At 47.7% G+C, this 18738-nt stretch overlaps 1 protein-coding gene across 3 annotated transcripts in view; it reads left to right on the forward strand.

Moving 5' to 3' along the window:
• The first annotated feature begins 13139 nt into the window (after positions 1-13139).
• The window catches only part of TMOD1 (tropomodulin 1), a 476820-nt gene continuing 471221 nt past the window's right edge, over positions 13140-18738 (forward strand). For 2 of the 3 annotated variants that reach the window (XM_069236536.1, XM_069236542.1), the window contains exon 1: positions 13140-13258. The gene's annotated coding sequence lies outside the window, so the exon portion shown is untranslated. The remainder of the gene's footprint in view (positions 13259-18738) is intronic. The other variant, XM_069236532.1, reaches the window with a different exon arrangement.

Below are 18738 nucleotides of genomic sequence, written 5' to 3' on the forward strand. Positions count from 1 at the left end.
GCCTCACCCAGTGCTTGTGCTCGTCTACCTCCCGCTTACCTGAGGACAGATCCCTCGGCGCTGGCACTCCTGCTCTCTACAGACTTTCATTGGCTTCAATGGGCGCAGCTGCTGGCTCTTCCTTCTTCTGGTTTCCGGTTCCTCCTTGCCTCAGCCTCTCTCCTACAAGCAACCTGCAAAAGAGAAAGAACACAAGGTTAGACTGATCAGTATCTCTTGCCAGCAACAAGTAAGTGCAAAACCTTTATTACCTGAAAGAACTTTTGACAACAATTTCTGGATTCGTGTATAGACAATTTGAAACAAGATACCTACCACGAACATTGTGATTCAAACTCTTTGTTACAAGAATACTTTGCGGAACTTTGCGAAGCAAACATATTTTTTTTTTATGGAACTTTTAAGAATCGAACCGTGGAAACCATTAACAGCAAGGCAAACAGTAAATCAAGGACTTGCACAAATTACATGCTGTATTTTGACGTAAAAGTACAGTATTTGTTTTATAAAAGATTCTGGAAATATGGGAAAAGTGAGTCTGCTATTGGGAATTTAGGCTTTAGTTATATTAAGATGAATGTTTCATATTGGTAATTCTGATAACGGTATTTGTTTAATGTTTTAGAAGCTTTAGAGTAATAGAAAGCACATCCCAGAGCAGTAACACATTCCAAACCTGGAAACTAGAGACCAGGATCCAAGAGGTACTTTTAGAAGAAATGTTTTAATAAATAAAGGGATAGTCAGGAACCCAGTTAGGAATAGGTTGTACTTATCTGTTCTTTGTTTATGTTTCATTAGGCATCAGTTTCTACAGAAGTCAGAGAGGGCCGCAGATTTGTGCAGCATTTCAACCGTGGAAACGCAAGAACGGTGTTGTCTCTTTATTTTATTTTATCCACTTCCCCCCTTCCCTTGAGCTTCTGTTCTTAGTGCACTGTTTTAAAAACTAGTGTGCTGGAACAAGCAGTTTCAGGGTGGGGTCGGATTGTCTTCAACCTCCATCAGAACTGAACAAGGACTCAGGTGAGCTGGGCTTTGACACCGGCACCCTACACTGTGGGAGAGGTGGCGACATTTGAGGACCCCGACCACTCGAGTAAATGTTGATATGTCTGTTATGTGTTGTGTTTGCTGGTTATGGACTCGTGTGAGTTGAACGCATAGCAAGGTGTGATGCGTTGGGCAAGCTTTTCTCTTGTTCCTTGAGTGGGAATTCATTTTCTCACATGATTTGAGTTGGCCAATGCGTATCCAATGGTATTATGTAGGGATTGTAGGCCATTTCTGTAGGCCCCACTGTGAGTACAGGGGTTAGTCATGTGGATGACACTTGTATTACCAAGAGTCGCACTGGAAGTCAGCTCCGATTTAGTCAGCCTGTCAGACCCACATTCTCCAAGATTGGTACAGTAAATTGCTTTCCAATAGACATCTGCTTCCCTATTTACCTACGTAATTATGAAACAGTAGGTAGAACCTCCTAGCAGCATGTACTTCCACATGTAGTGCTACAAGTATGTGGAACTTGAGTGCAATGGCCTAGGTGTGCATGCAATTCATGATCATGGGTGTTCTAGCAACTATGTGTCTGATGCAAGTCAGGCCTCACTGGAAGTATATGTTGTGTACCAAGTTCTGCATTTCCTGACATGTGTGGCCCCATGATTGCTCTAGGGTTTGCTGACTCCTAATTGTTGATAGACCTTACCTGTGGTGTGTCTGTAGAGACAAACATGTGTGGAGTTTTCTATACACTCCTCGGTGTACATGTTGTTGGCAAATTATAGTTGTTTATCCACCCCCACCCTCAAACATGGGCATGGGTTTGTGAATGGGGTACCTAGTACTGATGCTACCAGTATGTTACACATACATGTGAATAAGTGACGGTGTGGTTGAAAACTAGTATACACACTCAGGTTTGGCACTTGGTACTATACTGGCAAGTCCAGTTACAACTTGCAGACCATGTGGCTTTAGTTTTGCTTTCTGTACACTGACATTTGTAGCCCAGGTCTTGGCCGAGAATATGCAGCATGATTCTTAGCTGATAACTGGCAGAACTCAGATTGCAAGTCAAAGCCAGTTGTTACCCATCTTGTAGGTTATGGATGTGCTATGTGTGATGTGACCTTTGTAGTCTGGCCTGCCACGTACTTCCTCAGGGACATTCAATGATCTGTATTGTGATATGAGCTGTTACAAGTACAGTAGATGTATTTTCTGATCAACTTCTTGTGCCATTTCACACAGTGCAGTTACTAATGTAGAATATCTGCATTTGTCTTCACAGCTGCTAACATGACTCCAGACCAGGTCCGTGAATTCCTGTGCCGGGCCATGAGATACCAGCACATCCTGCTGGTGGATTTGGGGTTCCGGAGGATGGCTCGGCGATATCGCCATGAACGGGCCTCCGGGGCATGGAGAGCCTTCCCACAGGGTGGACCTACTTTGCCCACCACAGCCACCACCAGCACAACCACCAATCCGAGCCAGGTGGCTCCGCCCACAGCTGGGACTGTTGGCCCGACATCTGCTGGACTTCCAGACCCCAGCATTGCCACCGGTGCAGGACAGCCCACTAGGCCTGGCACCACACCCACACAGACCTCCTCCACCGGTACCCAGACTGCCACAGCTCCATCTTTTGACCCTGCAGCCTTCAACCAAATGGAAAGTAAGATGGACAGAGTGCTGCGCAAGTTGAGCCACCTGAGCCGGGATGTGCGCCACATTAACCGGCATGTTAAGTCTATTAAGAGGACCCTCCGGAGGGCCAACCTCTAGACATTTTTAGATGGACATGATTCCCTCCCCTTCCTCCTCTTTCCTTGTTCTTATAGTTAGTGGGCTTAGGGGGCTTAGTGTTAGGTTAGTATAGGCTGTTAGTTTAGTTAGTGTTAGTGGGTGGAGGGTGGGGGGTCCACAATCTTTATATAGTTACTTCTTAAGTGAGTGGGTGAGTGGGTGGGTGGGTGGGGGGCTATGTTGGGGTTCTTGTGTGTTTAAAAAAAAAAATACAAAAACAATATATATATTTGTATAGGATAGTATAGTATGTATTTAGGTTAATATGTGTTGTCCTCCATGTGTCCCGTCTCATAAGGGGGGTGGGGGGTAGATGTTTAGAACTTTTCGTTACATGTGATAAGTAAGTGTAGCTTAGGTTAGTTAGGGACAGTTGTGGGTAATGAGTAGTCAGGGTAGATTAGGGTAGGTAAGATTTTTCCCTCAGTTTCCTCATCTGTGATTATCATTTAATAAATATTTGGTTAACCCTTAATAGTATGTGTTGAATGGTACTTGATCGTGGGTTTGGATTCAGTGTACATCAATTTTGTACTAAAACATCTGTGCCCTATGCTACAAACAAATCCCAACTGAGCTGTACGATTAGCAGCTAGCCCAGAGCTACCTTGCAAAGTGTCGACCCTTCGTTACAACCACCAATCACAGTTAATATGGATGACAATGTGTTTCTGTTCATAAGTGTGTTTTGAAAGTCACAAACAGTGCTTCCAGACTTGGTATTGGGGAAACAGTTTTAGGTCTGACTGCAGTGTGATGATCATGGACACCCTTATAAGATGAGTTCTCATTGGCAATCTTGTATTCTTGTATTCTTGTCTTCATGACTCTCATACATCATTTGTGACACAGTTCAGCATGATTGTGAGAAAGTAGCCTCTTTCTAGCCTTGTTACCCCCACTTTTGGCCTGTTTGTGAGTATATGTCAGGGTGTTTTTACTGTCTCACTGGGATCCTGCTAGCCAGGGCCCAGTGCTCATAGTGAAAACCCTATGTTTTCAGTATGTTTGTTATGTGTCACTGGGACCCTGCTAGCCAGGACCCCAGTGCTCATAAGTTTGTGGCCTATATGTATGTGTTCCCTGTGTGATGCCTAACTGTCTCACTGAGGCTCTGCTAACCAGAACCTCAGTGGTTATGCTCTCTCTTTACAAATTGTCACTAACAGGCTAGTGACCAATTTCACCAATTCACATTGGCATACTGGAACACCCTTATAATTCCCTAGTATATGGTACTGAGGTACCCAGGGTATTGGGGTTCCAGGAGATCCCTATGGGCTGCAGCATTTCTTTTGCCACCCAAAGGGAGCTCTGACAATTCTTACACAGGCCTGCCACTGCAGCCTGAGTGAAATAACGTCCACATTATTTCACAGCCATTTACCACTGCACTTAAGTAACTTATAAGTCACCTATATGTCTAACCTTTACCTGGTAAAGGTTGGGTGCTAAGTTACTTAGTGTGTGGGCACCCTGGCACTAGCCAAGGTGCCCCCACATCGTTCAGGGCAAATTCCCCAGACTTTGTGAGTGCGGGGACACCATTACACGCGTGCTCTGGACATAGGTCACTACCTATGTACAGCGTCACAATGGTAACTCCGAACATGGCCATGTAACATGTCTAAGATCATGGAATTGTCACCCCAATGCCATCCTGGCATTGGGGAGACAACTCCATGATCCCCCGAGTCTCTAGCACAGACCCGGGTACTGCCAAACGGCCTTTCCCGGGGTTCCACTGCAGCTGCTGCTGCTGCCAACCCCTCAGACAGGTTTCTGCCCTCCTGGGGTTCAGCCAGGCTTGGCCCAGGAAGGCAGAACAAAGGACTTCCTCAGAGAGAGGGTGTTACACCCTCTCCCTTTGGAAAAAGGTGTCAGGGCTGGGGAGGAGTAGCCTCCCCCAGCCTCTGGAAATGCATTGATGGGCACAGATGGTGCCCATCTCTGCATAAGCCAGTCTACACCGGTTCAGGGATCCCCCAGCCCTGCTCTGGCGCGAAACTGGACAAAGGAAAGGGGAGTGACCACTCCCCTGACCTGCACCTCCCAGGGGAGGTGCCCAGAGCTCCTCCAGTGTGCTCCAGACCTCTGCCATCTTGGAAACAGAGGTGCTGCTTGCACACTGGACTGCTCTGAGTGGCCAGTGCCAGCAGGTGACGTCAGAGACTCCTCCTGATAGGCTCTTACCTGTGTTGCTAGCATATCCTCCTTCCTAGGTAGCCAAACCTCCTTTTCTGGATATTTAGGGTCTCTGCTTTGGGGAATTCTGGAGATAACGAATGCAAGTGCTCATCAGAGTTCCTCTGCATCTCTCTCTTCACCTTCTGCCAAAGGATCGACCGCTGACTGCTCAGGAAGCCTGCAAAACCGCAACAAAGTAGCAACGACGACTACTGCAACCTTGTATCGCTGATCCTGCTGCCTTCTCAACTGTTTTCCTGGTAGTGCATGCTGTGGGGGTAGCCTGCCTCCTCTCTGCACTAGGAGCTCTGAAGAAATCTCCTGTGGCTCGACGGAATCTTCCCCCTGCAACCACAGGCAACAAAAGACTGCATCACCGGTCCTCTGGGTCCCCTCTCAGCACGACGAGCGTGGTCCCTGGAACTCAGCAACTCTGTCCAAGTGACTCCCACAGTACAGTGACTCTTCAGTCCAAGTTTGGTGGAGGTAAGTCCTTGCCTCCCCACGCTAGACTGCATTGCTGGGTACCACGTGATTTGCAGCTGCTCCGGCTCCTGTGCACTCTTCCCGGATTTCCTTTGTGCACAGCCAAGCCTGGGTCCCCAACACTCTAACCTGCAGTGCACAACCTCCTGAGTTGTCCTCCGGCGTCGTGGGATCTCCTTTTGTGACTTCGGGTGAGCTCCGGTTCACTCCTCTTTTTGGTGCCTGTTCTGGCACTTCCGCGGGTGCTGCCTGCTCCTGTGAGGGCTCCCTGACTTGCTGGGCACCCCCTCTGTCTCCTCATCCAAGTGGGGACATCCTGGTCCCTCCTGGACCACAGCAGCATCCAAAAACCCTAACCGCGACTCTTGCAGCTAGCAAGGCTTGTTTGTGGTGTTTCTGCGTGGGAACACCTCTGCAAGCTTCTTCACGACGTGGGACATCCATCCTCCAAAGGGGAAGTTTCTAGCCCTCTTCGTTCTTGCAGAATCCACAGCTTCTACCATCCAGTGGCAGCTTCTTTGCACCCTCAGCTGGCATTTCCTGGGCATCTGCCCAATCTCGACTTTGTCGCGACTCTTGGACTTGGTCCCCTTGTTCCACAGGTACTCTCATCTGGAAATCCACTTTGGTTGCTTTGCTGGTGTTGGTCTTCCTTGCAGAATTCCCCTATCACGACTTCTGTGCTCTCTGGGGAATATAGGTGCACTTTACACCTACTTTTCAGGGTCTTGGGGTGGGCTATTTTTCTAACCCTCACTGTTTTCGTACAGTCCCAGCGACCCTCTACAAGCTCACATAGGTTTGGGGTCCATTCGTGGTTCGCATTCCACTTTTGCAGTATATGGTTTGTGTTGCCCCTATACCTATGTGCTCCTATTGCAATCTACTGTAACTTTACATTGCTTGCATTACTTCCTTTTGCTATTACTGCATATTTTTGGTATTGTGTACATATATCTTGTGTATATTTGGCATCCTCATACTGAGGGTACTCACTGAGATACTTTTGGCATATTGTCATAAAAATAAAGTACCTTTATTTTTAGTATATCTGTGTATTGTGTTTTCTTATGATATTGTGCATATGACACGAGTGGTATAGTCGGAGCTTTGCATGTCTCCTAGTTCAGTCTAAGCTGCTCTGCTATAGCTACCTTCTATCAGCCTAAGCTGCTAGAAACACCTCTTCTACACTTATAAGGGATAACTGGACCTGGTACACAGTGTAAGTATCCCTTGGTACCCACTACAAGCCAGGCCAGCCTCCTACAATGATTACCTATTTGTATGTAAACTCAGACACCTCCAATTATGCAGTTTTTGTAGTGTTTGCTTAGATTAGTGTGCCATGTTATTTGTGTTATTTTTGCATGTTGACAACATTTTGCGGCCACTATTTGATGACTTAGTTATCCCCAGAGGAAGCATTCTTCTGTCCAACACAGCATGATGGTGTATGGTTTTTCACTTCATCAGATTTGTCCCTCAGGATGGGCAGAGTATGATGCAAGCATGGGCACTGTGCAGATTTCTCTGACTACATATTATCAGGACAGTTGTATTGACAAGCTATGTAATTTGACAGTAGGCACATTTCAGTTATCTACTGCACAGTTGATATGTCACATTACCCAGAGACAGATTTGTTGTGTAAGTGCTATTTATTGAAAAGTGCTGTAGTGCTATCTGTACATTGTCCATGATTGTGAGTCCATTATAGTGACATCTTACATTGTGATCCAACACAAGGGTTTACCAAAATGCTTTTGACATACTGGGGTTGATGTTTCAGACAGTGCAGAGGGACAGAATTTGCCAATGAGTTGGAGAGAGACAATCACTGGGCTGGGTGACAAGATATACAGTGGTTTGCAGAACAGTGCTTTAGTAAAGTTGTTGCAAGACAGGCAAGTTACAAAGCGCAGGACCTTGGTAAATGTGGGCCATGTGGCAGGGAATAGTGCTTCCGGGTCATTTTCCTTGTGAATGTGATCTGTTCCATGTCTTCTTCTTCTGATGTGTGTGTTGCCTCCTCTGTCCTTGTTGTTGTTGGTTGTGAAGGGGCAACACACACCTCAGTGTTAGAAGACGTGGAGTCAGACATCCCGGTCGCTGCTCCCTGTGAAGGTCTTAAGGGCAGTACTGCAGCAAGGAGGATCTGCTGGTTCTTGAGAATAGCAGCCACATTACGATGGTAGGCAGCTAGGTCGGCCCTGAGGGGGTCATGATTGCATTCGTGCATGCAGTGGAAGGTTTGGGGTGCGAGGTGTTGTGGCAACTCCCTTACTGCAGTGGTGAATTCCTTGACAGTTTCTTGTAGTCCTTGCAGGATGGATGTTAGGGCTTGCATAGCTGCTGCCTGATCTGCAGATGACATCATGCACGAACGCACCCCCTCAAGGCTGGCTGCCATAGTTTGCATCCCCACCCGCACCTCCTTGGCCAGCTCCCGCTGTACTCCAACTACAGTTCTCCCAAAGCTGGTGCCAGTGTCGTCTGAGTCCTCAGCTGTATTGGAGCTGGCAGGTCTTACAATTGGGGTGGTGGGTGGATCCTCTGCGATGGCTGCTTGTTCTGTGCTCCTCCTTGTGACTGAAGGTAGGGTCTGGAGGGTTTCAAGGACCTTTTGGATAGTCTCCTGGGGAAAGTTTATCGGCTCGTCATCCGTGTCATCAGGGAAATCTGGGACAGGCATATCTGCAGGAGATCCATCTTCCTCTGCAATGAAACAGGGTACAATTAGTGTGTCTGTGTTGTGGCAATTTTGATGTGACGTGCCTGCCTTTTGATGAATTCACTTTGTGATCTTGTTTTGTGTTAATTTCTCCAGTCCTTCAGATGGGCATTCTTCCAGGCCTATGGCCCACCTGCATGTCACATGTATGTTATTGAGTTATCAGACTTGCCAGCCTCATCGCCTCTAGGTGTTGGTTTATGCCAAATAGAGAATTGCAACCTTTTTTTTCCTACTCAACCGTCCGTTTACATCCATTCTCATGGTGAGACCTTTCACTGGCTGTGGGTGTACTGATGGCCCTGGCAGCACACTTAACAATTTGGACCTGCCCCAATCTCTGATCTTTCACATCCACTTAAATGTAATTGACATGTGGCATATCCTATGCATGGCAATGTTATGATCTGATAAGGATGTTGACATTGGTAATGTGTCCTGCTGATGTTGGGGAATGTGTGTTACATTGGATTGCCCTGATAATCGTATCAGTGTCCTATTTCCTCCTCTGACTGTGCAGGTGTATTTCAGTGACCAGTTACATGTGTCGCCCCCCTCAATGCTGTTGTCTGAGCAGTATGACATTCGGGATGTTGCATTGTTACCCAGGCACAGGATGGACCCAGACATATGCAGCATGGGTGTGTCCTTAGTGCTGTGTAGCTCCTATTGTTGTTTACATTGGCTGATGTTTGCGACAACTATGGGCATTGACATTTGACAGTACTGGGGCCTTTGTCTTGTTTCTGGGGATTGTTGAAGTTGTCATCCTCACCCCCTAATTTAGGTGCGTATGATCCATGGGGAGGTTACTGCCATTGGCTACTTGAGCTGCACACAGAGCAGAGGTGGTAGTGGCAACTGTTGTCGCAGTTACATTCCAGTTGTCGGTATGGCTAGAGGTTTTTAAGAGGGCCCTAGTTAATGTAGGGGTATGGTGGCTGACGTGTGCCGGGATGTCAGTTTGACATTGTGGCCTTCCCTCCTGGCGTGGCTTTCCCTTTGCTCCATCGTTGGTATGACAGCATGCCCCCATGGGACTGTTGTTGGTGTTGTGTAATGGTGTGCCCCAGGTCTTCTCTGAACGGGCCATGCCCCCCTGCCGTGCCCCTTTACCCATGCCACTCCATGTATAAGATGACTTCCATGCATTTTGTGGTCGATATCCCCCCCGCTCACAGTTGACATTATTGCATTATAATTCCCCATGCAACTTACCCTGCATGTGTGTTGTTTCCTGGTAGTCAGCGCTGTCCTGTCCTTGAATCCCTGTGACGATCTCCTCAGGGATGACAGCTGCGACCATCTCCTCCATGTGGTCCAGGGTCTCCTGGTGTGCTGGACTCCCCCCTCCAGTCTGCAGTGCTGCATCCCTATTCCTGGCCATCTTTTCCTTGGTCCTGCGCTTGCAGACATGCTGGCATTTCTTGCACTCGATGACTGTTCTGCGTCCTTCAGCCACACTGTTAATCTTGTCGACAATTTGTTGCCATATAGCCTCTCTCCTACTGATCGGCAACTTTGAGGTGACAAACAGTTGGTGCTGGTGTTCTGTCACCTCTTTAACCAGAATTTCCTGCTCCTCTGCACTAAAGCGACACTTTCTCTTCTTCTTAAAAGTGTCCTGGTTCTTGTGTGGGTCCTCCTGGCTGGTTCCTGGTCTGCTGTCATCTTCCTTGGGTCTGTAGTGGCATCTGGGATCCATTTTGGCTCTCCTGTGGTGAAATGGCAGTGTTCGCGTTTTTTTTTTACGCTATTGCGTCAAAAAACAGAGCATATCCGTTTTGCGGGGTCGTAAATCGACCCACAGTCATTTCCGCTGCGTTAACATCGTTTTGCTTTACGACTTGACGCTGCGGTGTGCGTCAAAAATAATGACCTCCCACCTGTGGTTTGCGCCAACGTGCGTCAAAGTATAAATAGGACACCCGCACGGCGCACCAAAATGGCGTTAGCCGGCGGTAATATTTTTGACGCAAAACTTCGCTGCCGCAGTTTTGCATCAAAAAGTATAAATATGGGCCCAAGTTCAAAAACCCATGTGCATCTCCATCCCTAGTGGCAACAAGCATCTTCTCCCACCGTGCCACAACTAGGCAAGTATGTGGTAGCTTATCATGCATTAGCAATGCAGCAATGCGTGGGGGGGGGGGGGCCCGTATCATCTGACACAACAAAGGGTAGCTTTCACTGTTATTCCATTGACTTGAAATATCAAACAGGTCTGTCAAGAACTGCAACCATTGATTCCCAGAGCCACACAGGACTAACTCCAGCCCCAACATCAGGAAAGAAAACCAGTTCCAACACTGACAGAGGGCAGCACACTTTATCTCCTAAGGATTGTAGCTGGGAGAAGTGCTGGATTTCCTTCAGGTGGAAGATGGCAGGAACCAACTTTTTTGAAGGACTGTGGAAAAATTTGCAGTAAAACTTAAGAAAGTGGTGACAAAGAAGTTGGAAATTTTATACGAAAATAGTGAAGATTGAGCGTAGTTAATTCTCAAATCACTAACTAGATTAGAGGATACAAGACTGGCATTTTGCCTTCTTAGAGCATTCTTGATCTGGGAAGGAAACATCTTGCAAGAGTAAAAGTCTGCCTGAAATCTGGAAAAAGAGGACTCAAGTCTTTTGACTTCTGTGGGCACCTAGGGATGGGAACTGCTCTCCAAGATTCAAGATTTTGGCCTCCTTGTACAGAGACACAAAAATCAGGATTTTTAACTCCAAGAAGGCACAGTTAATTTGAGAACTGGATTTTACAGGAGTCTTTGCTGGAGAGACACCTGGGGTCAACAGCCTGCCCTGAGGAGCAGAAGGCTGCAGAAGTGACCAGTGGGAACTTTTGCAAAACTGGAAAAATAGTGGGAGTTTGTCATTTTTCCACTTCTGGAGGACAAGGACAAGGTGCTGAGGCTTTCTCAGGGAGAGCACACTGCCAGTGGGCAAGAACATCAGGTATCAAAGAAACCATGCTGCTTAGTGCATTGAATTATTGGGGTGTCTCAATGACTGAGCCCTAGCATTACAGTCTCTGAAGATAAATCATTCAGGGGCATATTTATACTCTGCTTGCACCGAATGTGCGTCAAAAATGTTGAGGCACATTCGCCGCAAGCCATGCCCCATATTTATACTTTGACGCTCGACCCCGCGGACGTCAAAATCCCACCATGTGCGTCATTTTTTGGAAGGGGGAACCTGCCTTGCGTTAATGATATGCAATGTAGGCGTTCCCTTCCAAAAAATGACTTTAAGGCCTGTGCGCCTTATTTATACTCTGGCATCATTTTGACGCACAGGAGGGGGTGGGCCTTAAAAAACGGCACACAGCCTGATGGGTGCTGTTTTTTAACGCCTGGGTCAGGGCAGGCGTTAAGGGACCTGTGGGCTCGGAAGGAGCCCAGAGGTGCCTTCCCCAGCCCCCAGGGACACCCCCTGCCACCCTTGCCCACCCCAGTAGGACACCCAAGGATGGAGGAACCCATCCCAGGGAAGTAAAGGTAAGTTCTGGTAAGTATTTTTTTCCATTTTTTTTTAAGTGGCATAGGGGGGCCTACATGCCACTATGCCAATGACCATGCCCAGGGGACATAAGTCCCCTGGGCATGGCAACTGGGCAAGGGGGAATGACTCCTGTCTTTGCTAAGACAGGACACATGTCAATGGAGGTTGGGCGTCAAAACAAATGGCACAAGTCCGGTTTGAGGCCTAATTTTTGCCTCAGACCTGACTTGCACCATTTTTTGACGCACAACCCCCATTTTCCGATACGCTGGCGCTGCCTGGTGTGATTCTTTTTTTTTTACGCAGACCAGTCCGCAGCGCCCCCTAACGTCATTCCATAAATAAGGCGCCCGCATGGGGCGTTGGAATGGCGTAAGCTGGTGGTAAAATTTTTGAGGCACAACTGCGTTGGCGCAGTTGTGCGTCAAAAATAATAAATATGGCCCTCAGTGCTTAAATGGTGCCGGTGGTTGCAGGTAGTAGGCACCAGATCTCATTTTTTTAGACCAAGATGTTTGTTTTTTCACATGGGTCCTGGGCCCAGCGCAAGAGAGAGTGAGTCAGAAAAAGGAGCAGAATTGAGGATGTCAAAGATAGGATAACAATGAAAAAGAAAAAGCAGGGATGAAAAGATTCTGCAAGAGTGAGATAAAGAGACATGAAATACAAGTAGGGTGGTAGACGCGGCAAGAGGTAGTATCAAGACTAAAACACATTGGTGTTCAGCAATCTGGCAGTTGATTCAAATGAATAATCTTGGTCCTCTACAGTAACATTCTTTATTCACACATTTAGCACTGCTTGAAATGTGAGAAGTATTAAACAAGTCTGGGGTTAAATAAATGTATGCATGTATTCGGTAACTCAAACAAGTCGACACACATATCCGAGAGCTATTTGACGAAGATTGCTGGGCACCGTGACAAACTTTGGGATGAGGCCCTTACGACAGTTCAAGGCGGCTTGAACAACTAACGCTGGCATTACTTGTCTACCTGCTTGCTGGCTGGCAGCCACCTCGGCTCCTACTCCTGGTTCTCTTTGCTAGGCCCCACTAAGGCAACCAAGCAGACTGCATGGAAGCTGTCAGAGTCCGCGCTCCCGGCCTACGACCACCTCAGGGCCCCAGGCCGACACTGCCTGATCTGTTCGCCTGCACACCTGACTGACCTACCTTCTCTTTTCCTGCTATCCTAGGGGTTTTGCGAAGTGGAACAACAACACGGGGCAGTTTATAAAAACTATTGGTAAATGTATGTGTAAGAAATCGGCGTATGAAGATGATAAGGCTGGGTGGGGCTTTGCAGCAGAGAGTGGCAGCAGCTGTGCCCGGGCCTAGAAGAGCTGTCCAGGGAGAGGGGGCGCGAGGGAGAGGCTCGCCCGCCCCTCCCAGCACAGTCCATCCCCTTGGCGCGGCACTGCATGAGCAGCAGCAGCACCGACGCTCAGTTTGCGGCAACTTCTGGAGGAGGCTGCGCAACAGTTCGTCCGCTCAGCCGATCTCATCCACACCTCAGAGCTCCTGGGGTAAGTGGCGCCGGTCCTTTCCCCCTTCTGGCTTATGCTGTTGTTTGCCTAACCCCAATGTATGCGGGATGCATCCTCTTCGATGCTGGGGTGCCGCTCGGTCGCAGAATGGAAGCCATATCTGGTCAAAATATTCAGCTGTCACCAAGTGGGACAAAGCTCGGCGGCTCCCTCTATAAATAGAGCGGTGATGGGAGAGAGCGAGGATGGTGTGAGGAGGGGCGATGGGAGCCCGGATGAGGGGCGGCGGGCTGCGGTCCAAATCACCCGCACTGCGCGATGGGGATGCTGTTCAGTGTAAACGACAAAAGTCCGACCCGACGTGTTTTTGTGTTTAGGGTGAGGGGGAGAGGGCTGGGCGTTGTGTTGACCCAACATCTCTCCGTGGTGCTATCGGAACCCACAGTCTGAAGTTCGAAGCCCACGTTGTGCTGGTGGGATTTGCTCATCCATGGCCATTGAAAGATGATTACAACTTCCTTGGTTTAGGCGATGGGCACATCTCTTAGATTTAAGTTTCGGGAGAGTGACTGGACCGTGAATAAACTCATTGCCCGAGTAACCGGCAAAATCACGAGCATCCCCACACAAAGGGAGTGCTTTGGTCTGGCACCCAAACTGACCACAAAATGTTAACCACCATCCCTCCTGACTTTGCCTCGTTATTTTCCACTCTCACTTTTTAACTTTCTCCGTAGCACCCCTTTGTTCTTACCCCATCCCCCGCCAAGTTTTAGGACTCCCTCGCTTGAAGTTGTCAACTTTTGTTCAAGCTGCCAACTCCAACAATGCTGCGTAAGCTGTATCCCGACACAAAACTACATCCCCAAAGAGACGTCGGTCTCTTGTTGCGAGCAAATATGTATCCAGTCGGGCACACCATAACCGTGCTTAATTTGTGCCGGTGGTTTGCGGGTTTGGCTCTGGCTCCTAGTTTCGGGAACGGTGGGTTACTGTCTATCAGCAGATCAAGGCAGATAAGAGGAAGGAAAGAGAAAGAGAGATGTATAAAAACAGTGAAAAGCGAGAACGCTGGGCTATGAAAGAACCTGCCGGTGTGAGGCAGAGAAAGGAAGCGTCGGTCGAAGGCAACAGAGGCATGAGGTGGAACCACCAAAACTAGGCAGCTCTCATATCCACTAACGTTCAAGTTCAGCTTTTAAGAAAATCATTGGGTAACAGCCCCTATTACCCTTTCCTGTTTTTTGATTTTCTTGTCTTTTTTTTTTGCATTTTCCAAACAAAGAGTAGCTTCAGAGGTCTCCAAGGTTGTACAGACCAGCTCAGATTTGAACTGTTCGATCAAGCCCTAGATACTTGGCCGCAGGTCTACTCCCCACTCCTGTCTTTCCTCTCTTCTTGTCTGTTTAATTTAGCACTTCATAATGCAGTTTGTGCCACTTCATCTCGGTCTTTAGTCGTATGCACTTAGGCCCGTATTTATACTCCGTTTGCGCCGAATTTGCGTCGTTTTTTTCGACGCAAATTCGACGCTAAACTAACGCCAACTAACGCCATATTTATACTATGGCGTTAGAGGCGTCTAGCGCCAAAGTTCCCGGAATGTGCGTCATTTTTTAGCGTGAACCCCTTCCTTGCGTTAATGATATGCAAGGGAGGCGTTCCCGTCTTAAAAAATGACTCCCAGGCCTTTACGTGGTATTTATACTCCCGGGCAAAAGAGACGCCCGGGAGTGGGCGTGGCTAAAAACGGCGCATTTGCGCCGCTTTTTAACGCCTGGGTCAGGCATGGCGTTAAGGGACAAGTGGGCTCAAAATGAGCCCAGAGTGCCCTCCCCTGCCCCCAGGGACCCCCCCTGCCACCCTTGCCCACCCCAGGAGGACACCCAAGGACGGAGGGACCCATCCCATGGACATTAAGGTAAGTTCAGGTAAGTATTTTTTTTAAAAAATTTTGTGGCATAGGGGGGCCTGATTTGTGCCCCCCTACATGCCACTATGCCCAATGACCATGCCCAGGGGACAGAAGTCCCCTGGGCATGGCCATTGGGCAAGGGGGCATGACTCCTATCTTTACAATGATAGGAGTCATGTTGATGGGGGATGGGCGTCGAAAAAAAATGGCGCAAGTCGGGTTACGACGATTTTTTCGACGTAACCTGACTTGCCCCATTTTAAGACGCCCATACGCCATTTTCCCCCTACGCCGGCGCTGTCTGGTCTACGTGGTTTTTTCCCACGCAAACCAGGCAGCGCCGGTCTGATTGCGCCGTCTAACGCCATTCCATAAATACGGCGCCCGCATGGCGCTTCAGAATGGCGTTAGACGGCGCAAAATTTTTTGACGCTAAACTGCGTTAGCGCAGTTTAGCGTCAAAAAGTATAAATATGGGCCTTTTATCCCCCCCCGCCCCCCCCAACAACATCCTCCCCTGTGACGTTTCCTCTCGTTCTTCGTCTCCCTCCTGTCTTGTTCTCCACCTGTGTTTTCTGTCTCTCCCTCTCTCCTCTCTTTATCCTTTCCACCTCCCTCTATCACCCGTTCTCCACCTCCTCTATTAAAACCCGACTCCAGGCCAGAGTGGTCTAGGGTTAAGTGTTATTGGTTGTTAGGAGAAGTCTGCGTCCTGCCTGGTTGTAAGTAGCTCGGCATCTAGATTAGGTGGCTATTCCGGTCGTGTCCTTGGTATTTCTAATGCTGAAAGGTGTCTGTTTCACGGTAATCGCGTCTGCCTTTACCCTGATAATGCGCGGAATTCCTCGGTATCAGGCTGCAGGGAGGCGGGGGCTGGGCAGTGATGAAATGTTCTAGTGCAATATCGTTTTTGTACCGGACTCTTCAAAGTTAAATAAAGTTTGGGAACAAGAATGAAATATTTGAAGTCCAATGGAGAGCATCCGAACAAAGCTTTCCGATTGTTACAGCAAGTGCTCTTAGGTTCCGTTTTTTGGCCACACGACATATATTTTGCAAAGTTGCAAAATGGAGCAGGTGCTTACTTGCGCTGCTTTTTGTTTGCAAACTGAACTATCTCAACTATCTCATATCTATTGTGTTTACTATTAGAAATGAAAAACATACAGTTTACTCCACTTTTAAAATGTGAAAGGTGAAATTAATTTTGAGAAATATAATCTGTTCTGTATTCCATTATCAGTTCAGCATGCATAGTGCGGCATCTGCTTCTTCGTGTTATAGCCGTCATTCACAAATTAGGATTCTTTAGTGTTAGAAAACTATTACATGCATAAAGCAATGTGTACGGAAACAGAACTTTTTGTATATTTTGCAATTGATTTTCAGTCTGTTTTCCTCTTTTTGTCGTGGTAAAAAGATGCGCAAGGAATGGAATGAAATAAAGCCCTTTGGGCTCCCCTCACCTCCTCCGCCAGGAGCAGCATGGTGGAAAATACCATTTGCTGCATTTTTGCAACAGTGCAAATATCATGTGATCTGACCATGGTGTGCACATTCTAAACCTTCGGCATTACACAACAATTTGATTATCCATTAAATTTCAAAGAGAAAACATTATTTTACTGTAGCACCATCCTGGTTGAAGAGCGCCAAAAATAGTGGTTCCAGCCCAGGGAGTGATTTAAGAAACCTGTATTTCCATGTGCGGGAGTCGTTCTGAAACCACGTATTTGAAATGGCAGTGGCATCGGCGGCCCGACCCTAGTAAAGAATAAATCCAGACACTGCAAGCACCAGGGCATGTCTGGCCTGCCCCTGTGGCTGCTTAGGGCAAGGGGCGAGGACATTTCCACATGGTACCGCTGTGACTGGGATTGTTTCCCTACTGGTGAGTCTCTCCGGGCCGCACAAAACATTACAGGTGGTGTATCCAGTGCTTCATACGGAAAAATGGAAGTTTCTGAGAAGTGCCGGTACTCTCTAATTCAAAGTTTTACGTTTTCCCAAGAAGTGCAGGTATTCTCCGTCTCAAAATAACAACAATGCCGGTACTCAGTACCGGCCCATTTAAAGCACTGGTTTTATCAACATAAACGTGTTTACGTGCGTGGCCCAAAGTGTAACAATACGGTATGGAAGGATGGTATTGTTATGTTTAATAAAGCCGCGTTTGTTTTTGAACATTCTACGTTTAGTATCGCATTGGGCCCAGGGATACCATGCCCGTCGCACAATGCAGCCACATAAAAACCCTATTTGTGATGGTTCTTTAAAACATCTTCGGTGACATTCCAAGTAAAGGCATGCATATATTACTGCTTAATACAGTATCTTTATTGCTCAAAAACATATTTTGCAACCACGCACAGCAACTATTAAAACGTGTATTTTTAAGAGTCTTATGGTGAGTGGTGGCCAAGAATGCCTGAAGGGCCAGGCAGCACTGGAGCGAGGCTGTGAACTGGTTTACTGCAGTGAAAAGGAGGCAGTGGTGCTAAGTACACCACACATACTCCACTAGGAGCAAGGTGTTGTAGTGTCCGTGCCCTGGTACACTCAGCTTTCCCAAAATGTCCCTCATAGCGCCAACGTACAGAACACCGACGGCATCAAATTACCCAGAAGCACAGCCCTAGGAGGAGCAGGATGTAGTCAATTAAACCCACATCTCTACTCCCACCTACGACATCGTCACAATGAGTGGAAGATGTGTGCTTTTATAGGCAGTTTTTATACTATCTAAAAGTTATTTTGGAATACCAAAATAATACTTTTATCGCCATTGTCAGCCTCAGAGGAAGTCCACAAACTCCACAGTAAGCCACTGCATCACACCACTGTGTGAAAGCAAACCCTTCACATCTATTTTAAACTAATTCTTCATGGAGGGGAGACACCAAGCAAGTGACACGCAGTGATAAGCCCAACAGCTCTGGCTTTAAGGTGTGCTTGTTTTGTTTTCTGAACCTGTGCTCTGGGTTGGTTTCGGCTCTTTTCATGCAACACTACTTGCTGCTTCTCAAACTCATTATGCATGAGTTTTGAAAGCCCCTAGCCCTGGGTCCGTACAACAAATTGCTTCTCATCTTACTACTTTTTGCTGATCCGCTATTTCTAACGCAGGTGGCTCTTGTCATAAGTCTCCTGACAAGTGCTCTGCCTGATTTTGGTATGGTGTTCGTTAACATAGTGCCAGACTCGGTTAGGTGCTTCATATCTTCTATGTGGGTGGCTAGTGCCCCATGAACAACCTATGACACCAGTGGTTGATGGCAGCCGACCACAGTGGTGGAATACAGGTATTTTTACCTGAGCCCCAGCGAGGAGATGGCTTACTTGTTCTACCTGCTAATTCCACATTGTATGCCCTCTTTAGCCCCAGATTGCATGTGGTGTGGGCATGAGATAACCTGAGTACATGTGAGGTGAGGTACCCATGTTGGAATTCCCCCCAGATGTGTGTAGCTTCAGTGGCTGTAGGACGCTCCGTAGGGTTTAGTGATAGTCAGGGTTGCTGTTTCGTCCTTCCAGCATGTTCCCTCTCCCTCTAGAATTCATTGAGACGCCAAGTACGGATGGCTGCCTTGAAACTTCATCTTGC

Source organism: Pleurodeles waltl, chromosome 1_2 (genome assembly GCF_031143425.1).
Source record: "Pleurodeles waltl isolate 20211129_DDA chromosome 1_2, aPleWal1.hap1.20221129, whole genome shotgun sequence".
Taxonomy (NCBI): domain Eukaryota; kingdom Metazoa; phylum Chordata; class Amphibia; order Caudata; family Salamandridae; genus Pleurodeles; species Pleurodeles waltl.